Genomic DNA, 8,113 nt, shown 5'->3' with positions numbered 1-8,113 from the left:
AGATGAATACTAGTATTATCCCCATTTTACAGAGCGGAAAAACAGGAACAGAACAGTAAGAAACTTTCTAAGTTACACAGGTAGAAAGTGGCAGAGTCAGGTGGGATTCCAACCCAGTTAGTTTCCTTCCAGAGCCCGTGCTGTTAAGCACTACGTTATACTGCCTCCCAATTATAACAAAACGACACTCGGGGCATTTGTATAAACAATTAGGTTAATTATCAGAGGGTAACCATTTGACCTACACGCTCTTGCAGAAGATTCCAGTTAAACCTACCCCTGACTAGGCTGGCATCCGTCTCCAGCGCCAACAGGTAAGGTCTCTGTTCCGGGGGTTCCCGATCAGTCTCGCCTCTTGCTTCCCTTCAACCATAATCACCCTCTGGCCTTTCCCTCTGCTGATTCTCAGTGTCCTGTGGTATCCACCCACACTGTTTCTCCTGCCTGAGACGTCCCTCCAGACCCCAGGATTAGGCTGCCTGTCTGCCTTCCATTGACCCTTAAAGCTCCCTGAGCTGCCATCTGTCCTGGCCAGGCCCCACCTGGTGACATCCTTTACTTCTGCGTCTATTTCCCTGTGACGTGCTCTTTGAGGGCTGCCCTGCTTTTTGGTCATCTTTGTATCTTCGGCACTGCATCCTGCCCACATTCAAATTTGTCCATGGCGAGTCTTTAAAAATTGTTAGACAGTGGTACCTTGGACTGGATCCTGGAACGGGTGAAGGACATTAGAATGGAAAAACAGGCAGAATCCAAATAAAACCTGTAGTTAGGTTAATAGTACTGCCTCAGCTTTAATTTCCTAGTTTTGAAAAATGTAGCACGGTTGTATAAGATGTTTACATGAGAGGAAGCTGGGGAAGGTTACACGGGGACTCTCCAGACCATCTCTGCAACTCTTCTGTAGATCTAAAATGATTTCAAAGAGTGAGAGTCAATCTTTAGATGACTTTCAGCATCGTATTTAAGACCACCCTTTTGGAGTCAAACAGACCTGAGTTAAATCCTCACTAAACCATTTACTATATATACTGTGTGATCTCAGGCGAATCAAAGTCACATGGTCCCTCCGAACCCCATTGTTAAAGGGCCTGGGACTGTGGAAACAATACATGGTAGTTGGTTTTGAATGTTATATTCATAATATTTGAATAGCATATTCATAACACCATTCATAATATTAACATATTATTATGACAATTTATCAAAAATATGGCCCAAGCTTTCTTTTTCAAACTTACTCCTACTGCACAGCTCCCAATACCCCTACGCACCCTACACTTAAGCCACAGACACTCGTCTGCTCCACAGGTGTGACCGGGTGTTCTGGCCACTGTTCCAGCTCAAGATTTATAACAAGGAATGAAACAGATAAAAATCTCTGCCACAAAGAGCTTACATTCTAGTGGAAAAAGACAGGCAATAAATTAGTAAAAGTTATAATGCTTTGGTTCTCAAAGTGGGTCCCAGACCAGCAACATCAGTATCACTAGGAACTTGTTAAAATGCTCGTTCTCGGGCCCCACCCCAGATCTCCTGAGTCCAAGGCCAATTGTAAAGTTTCAACAAGTTCTCCAGGTGATTCTGGTTCGTTCTCTCCTTTAGGAACCACTGATATGGTAGGTCAGTGATAAGCAGTGTTTTAGAGAAAACTTAAGCCAGAAATGGGGTGGTAGGCTACGGTAGGGAGAGGGGTGGGTTACAATTTTAAATAGGGTGCTTAAAAAAGCCTTACTCCAAAGGTGACATCTGCTCACAGACATAAAGGTGAGGGAGAAGGCCTCCAGGATATCCAGGGGGAGAGTGTTTTAGGCAGAAGGAATGGCAGGTGCAAAGGCACTGAGGCAGGAGCAGGCCTGGGGGCCTGTGCAAGGAACAGCAGGGAGGCCAGTGCAGCTGGCCTCAGGTGAACAAAGGGGAGAAAGTGGGAGGAGAAGTGGGAGAGTCATGGCGCTCCAGCCTGCAGAGGGACTTGGAAGCCACTGCAAAGAGTTTGACATTTATATACTGAACTGTGGTTCTTTTAAAACATTCTGCCTTTTCCTATATAGCCTAGAGGCCCCTGCCACCCTCCAAACCCACCAAGCCAGCCCCTTCCCTTCCTTCGGCTTTCCCATCCCATGCTGTCAGAATGAGCCTCTCCCATCACTAACTTCCACGGGCACTTCGGTTTATCCCAAGTTACAGTTTCCCTTGGCCTGTCTTTTGCCCTATTGAAGTGTGTCCACCTGAAGTGGAAACTTCATCTTTTTTTCTCCTTCATTCCCACTACCTATCAAAGTGTCTTTGCTTTGCGGTGCTACAGAAACATTTACTGCATTTCTCTTTAGCCATCAGGATGGAAACCAACCTAATATTGGCACTCAGTAAGTATTACAAATGCTGCTGATAATTGTGCAGTTCCTTCTATCAGAGATCATAAGAAAAGGAGCTCGTAGATTTATTCTCAAGCCACCAAAGCACTTTGGATGTAGCTGCGGCATTCACCCAGAATTGGACTAAAACTGGCGCAGTCACTCTTTCCAACTGCTTCCCTTTGTGTCTGATGGCCTGCCTACCTAGTTCTGTGTTGGCTCTGTCTCTGAGTGTTGCCAGAGATTTACATCAGTTTACTGCTAGCCTTGGACCAAAATGGACCAGGATGGGGGCAGCACCAAAGGAAAATGGGTGTTAGAATGAGCCAGAGCTCCAGCACCCACAGAGAGCGCCTCCTTCCTTTCTCCTTTTCTCTTTCTTTCTTTCCGTCCTTCCTTCCTATTCTTCCTTTCTTTGTTCTTTCTTTCGTTTTCTTTCTTTCTCTCTCTTTCCTTTCTTTCTTCTTCTCTTTCTTTCTCCTTTCCTTCCTTCTTTTTCTTTCTTTTTCTTTCTTTTTCCCTCTCTCTTTCTTTCTTTAAAAATCATGAATCCTTTTAGTATCTGTTGAAGCCTACGGGCTGTTTCCAGCTATGAAGTTTTCTAATGCATGAAATAAAATATATAAGATTAGAGAGGAAACATTTTTACTGAACTATAATTGAAATTGTGTTAAAAGCTATCAGGATATTTAAAAATTAATTCATTGCAGTAATATTTTCACCTCTTTACTAGTACATTAAATAATAAGGTCTAGAGGCAAGTTCAGTCAGTGCCAACATTTTGACATAATGATGAGCATGGGAGGTATTTGAGATATTCGCAACTGTAACATGATAAGAAATGATCTGAAATTCCTGTTACTGACATAGTACATGTACTGCTATCACTCCAGCGGGTTGTGACTTACATTCATGACTAAAGGAGATGCCAAAGTCTAATATGACTCTGACTCTAATTGTTAGAGGTTAGTGGGGGGAAAGTTTTTTTGCCATCCTATTTTATTCTGTATACTGTGCAAAGACCCCTACATTGACCCAGAATACAAGCTGGGATAAATTACTTTAGTTCTCTAAATGTCAGTATCCCTATCTATAAAGTAATACTTAAAAGATGACAATTTGTTATTGTTATTGTTATTATTATTATTACTATTATTTTAGCCACAGTGATAGGAGTTAAAGACTTCTCATAAATAGTCTGGAATATACTCTGGGTCACTTCCTGGGCACAACCAGAGTCAGCTCTATAAGCTGATCCATTTGGCAGTCATCTTTTTAAGCTGAGAATTTCTATTCTCAAAATCTCTCTTATTGGCCTGAAGTGTCACCCTTAGAGAAGCACGCATGCCTTGGGGCTGAGAGACTTTCAACTTCAAGAGACTCCTAACCAAAAGTAAGTACTGATGAACTATGACCCTGAACACCAGCCATGCCCGCCTACAATCTCAAGTTAGGAAGTGGGACGTGGTCTAGCCCAGCAGCAGATGTGGGTGGCTGAAAAAAAAAAAAAGGTGATACATTCTCGGGGCAATCTATCCCCAATTCACTCTACTTCTAGAGGACTCTTTACAAAGACCAAATTTTTGCCAAGTAAGATCATGTTTAGTCTTCAGCCATGGTCTTAAGGAGGATTTTCCCAAAACTCAGCACTGTGTTTAATTATACCTTGCATGTACCTGTATAAGCCTGTATTCTAATTCATTTCCCAGTTAATTCCATCATAAAATAGTATTTTAACTCTTAGTGACATTATCTTAATTTTCAAGCACTTGGGAGAAAGGAGCCAGCCCCTCGGGAATTGCTCTCTTGATGGGCCCTGCCATTTCTTCAAGCTCTGCCGTGCTTCCCAAGTGTGGGTGTGTATCAGAATTATCTGAAGAATCCATTAACACACAGGCTGCTGAGCCCCACCTCCAGAGAGCCTGATCAATAGGCCAAGGGTGGAGCCTGAGAATTGGCACTTCTCAATTGCCCCCCCCCACCGGTTTCTTTGTTTCTATGAGCCCAGTATTAGTTTATTACTTAACCAGAGCCATAATATCATCTTTACAGGACTACTGAAAGGATTAGAAAAAGACAAGATAGGTAAATATTCTCAAGATACTAAACCCCTAACAGAAATTTAGTAACTATTCATTCCCATGCTGGGGCATTGCTGTGGAGAGAAGGACTTACAGAAATGATGCCAGAGCAGTGTTTTTTTGTCCCCACCACCCAATCATAAAGGACACTTAAATGTGCTTACACATATTTAAGAAATCAATAATCTAAGTTATAAATAATAAGTAGTTCCTTTGTGTCTTTTTTTTTAAGATTTCACATATAAGTGATATCATATGGTATTTTTCTTTCTCTTTCTGGCTTACTTCACTTAGAATGACAAGCAGTCTCTTTTTTTTTTTTCCTATTTTCCTTTTTCTTTTTTTTTTAATTGACATGTAGTTGATTCACAAAGTTAGTTTCAGGTATACAGCAAAGTGATTCAGTTATACATCTACATACATACATATATACACATATATTTTCAGATTCTTTTCCATTATGACTTATTATAAGAAATTGAATATAGTTCCCTGTGCTATACAGTAAATCCTTGTTGTTTATCTACTTTATATGTAATAATGTGTGTCTGTTAATCCCCAACCCCTATAGTTTACTATTTTCTTTTTTTTAATTTTAATTTTAATTAATTAATTTATTTCCCCAACAGAGGCACTGGGGATTGAACCCAGGACCTTGTGCATGCCAAGCACATGCTTTACCACTGAGCTATACCTCACCTCACTAGAGCAGTCTTGAAGAAACAAGAGAAATTAGCCAGGGAAGAAGGGAGTGAGGGATGTTTCTGGCATAAAAAATAGTGTGCAAAGGCGGGGGAGCATGAAAAAACCCATAGCTAACTCAGAAAGCTGCCAGAAGTAACATTTGGCTAAAGCAAGTTCATATACAGGGACCAAGGGCATCCTCTGCTATTCTTAAGAGTTTCAACTCTCTTCTGAAGGAGATACAAAACCATTGAGGTTGTTTATAGCAGGCAGTGACGTGAAGTAGGGACTGCAAAGGGGAGGAGTGGGAACAGGTCGGGGCTGATGGCTAAGTTTCTCTCTTGAGTTTATAAGTAGGTGATGGTGATGCAACCTACTGGAAGTACTACAGAAGAAAGAGCCGGCTGGGAGAAGACCACGAGCTACATTTTGGATGTTAAATTTAAGGTAACTATAAGACACCCACATGGGCACACTAAGGGATAGTGAGATACGTGAATCTAGATATTTCAAAGAAATCTTGAAATATAGATTTAGAAGACCTCTGCTCTTAGGTGGAAATTAGAGCCACAGGAATGGATGAGATAGCTCAAGGAGTGTGTAGCATGAGAGAAGCCCTGAGGACTGAATTCAGGAGAACAGCCCTGTTTACGAGCAATCTCTAATGGAGCTTAAGTCAACGTTAACGCCAGTCAGCAGAACCTCTGTTTCCTAGTCTTATATTATCTGTATACAAGCAAACTCTGCTTTAAATGGACACTGAGGTCAGCCTTGATCACTGGTACCCACAACATCCAATACAACATTTAGCAGTAGAAGCAATGCAAGGAAACATCACCACCACAGTCCCTAGGGACCATGCATGGAGTCAGAAGGGAAGACACGGGCTGATAATAACAGCAGGTGAGCGTGATCGTCACCAGCACTGCCCGCTCCTCGTTATCCAGGTGCCACAGTCCCTAGAGTAGCGAGTCCGGGAACAGCTGTCGCAACTGGTCATCCTCTAGAGATGGGTCTCTTCCCCAGTGAGTGAGATCCCTGGATTTGTCAAAAATCAGACATCACCTGCTGGGAGACAGACATTGTGAACTGAGTCGTCACAAAAATAAATATTTCCTTTCCTCTTCCTTAAGATAAACAAGACCCACATGAACCCTATTTCATGCAGCCAGAGCTCTCCTGCCAGGGTTGGTCAAACCACCACAAACCAGCAGGATCCCGCATCAGCCCAGCCCTGGGTACTTGCCTTTCCTGCCACAGGCTTCTGAACAGTCTGACCCACAGGGAACAAACGCAGAAGCCCGCCCCGCCAGCCCAGGGAGGAGGAAGGTTAGGGAAGTGGGCTGGAAGGGAGCCTGGGCTCTCTCTGCGTAAGAACAAACAGCGGAGGACCAGCTGGGAAGGTTCTCGGGCAGAAGGAAAGGCTCTCTTATGTAGGAGGTCTACAGTCAGACCACAGTTCAAAGGTATCCGTGTGTATCCTCAGCTCCCCTTAAAAAAATTCACTGCTTACAAAAATCCAAACCTATCAGATAAATCAGGGCAATTTCAAGTATCTTTTCCTCTTTCCTCTGCTTAAGAGTGACTTTCAGTAGGAGTTCATGCTCTCTCATCTTAGGGAATACTTTATGCAAAAAAATGAGGCACACCTGCATGCGGGCCCAGCTCTCCTCCAATAATTAAGGAGCCTCGTCATCCTCAAAGATGTTTTCTTGGAGGAAGGGGACCTGTGGCCTCACTCCCGAAAGAATGGAAGGAACTCCATCCTGATTTCACAGTGTTGGGCCAGAGGTGTGGAAGTTCGGGAAGGGGACCGAGGCTTTGATAGGATTGTCACAGGCTAGGAAAGCACAGGAAATGTTTAGTCGGGAGGAACGAAAACACAGTGTACGGATGGAAATCTGATCTCTGTAGGCCTATCTTTATTACAGCTGGGCTGGGGAGAAGCAAATCTAAAACCAGCAGACTGTTAAAAGAGAGCTGTAATGGGGCAAAAAGCCTCCCTTGAGACGGAACCCTCCTGTCCTGCATTCAGTAAACACCTGCGCCGGCCAGGAGCCGAGGCATTCGGGCTCTTAAGTACCTTGGGCTGGAACATACCCTTCTCACAGGCTGCACCTGTGAACTTTCTGGAGGGCTTTGTTCCAGTTTGTGATGACTCCCAGGAATGTTAAGGCTTTAGCTCTGGGTCTAAAGAGACCATGTCCCAAGGCAGCGTCCCATAACAAAAGAGAAGATAGAGGAAGGTCACAAAGGACCTGGCTCCAGAGAGGAGAGCAGGGGTGGGCGCGTGGGGGCTTAAGGGGAGTCCAGGCCCCACGTTCATTTCTGAACTTCCCTCTGAAGCTCCCCGCGTGGGCACGACCACCTGTTTGCCATCAAAGGCTGAAATTCAAGCAAGAAAGGCTGCTTTGCTGTGTTACTTTGTCAAGTAAATCTGTCTGCCCAGAGGAGAGGTGCTCTGACAAGTCCCTGTATTACCTGCGATGGAGGCGGACAGGAGCTGCTCTCCCCAGAACCAGATGCCGATTCGATCCTGATTAGCTGAATTAGGTAAGACATTCACTTTGGTGGGATTGGAATGGTTTGTTTTGTTTATTTGCATGCACAGGATATTTCCCCAAAGAACTCCTACCCTGGCCGCCATATCCAAGCCCAGCGGCTCAGACCGCATCAGGGGCCGGCAATTCTGGTTCCCTTGCTTGCTCCCCTCCTCTGGCCCCTTCTGAGACCTCCTCCTTGCCATCTCCCAGGACCCCCACACTCCTCCGCACTCAGTTGGGAGACACTGAATTGACCAATATCACTACGCGTCGTCTTGGATTCCCTGGAATGATCAGGCTCAGTGCGCAGAGGGGCTCAGTTTGCAGCAGAGCCTCGCACATTTTAGCTGAATTGTCAGAGCAGGCTTCCGGCTCCACGGTGCCTTGGAAGGCCTCTGAGAACCTTCCCTTCAGTAAGCTGGCAGCTCCCACACCAGGGGCTATGGGTGGT

General features: G+C 44.4%; 1 non-coding gene across 1 annotated transcript; it reads right to left on the bottom strand.

The window, feature by feature from the left end:
• Positions 1 to 5,061: 5,061 nt before the first annotated feature.
• Positions 5,062 to 5,133, bottom strand: TRNAA-GGC (transfer RNA alanine (anticodon GGC)). Its single transcript has one exon. It is a non-coding gene; the product is annotated as a tRNA-Ala (tRNA).
• Between the last annotated feature and the right edge of the window lie 2,980 nt (positions 5,134 to 8,113).

This window comes from Vicugna pacos, chromosome 9, assembly GCF_048564905.1.
Source record: "Vicugna pacos chromosome 9, VicPac4, whole genome shotgun sequence".
NCBI classification, from domain to species: Eukaryota; Metazoa; Chordata; class Mammalia; order Artiodactyla; family Camelidae; genus Vicugna; species Vicugna pacos.
The sequence above is the reverse complement of the archived record's forward strand: the minus strand, read 5'-3'. Positions and strand labels throughout refer to the sequence as shown.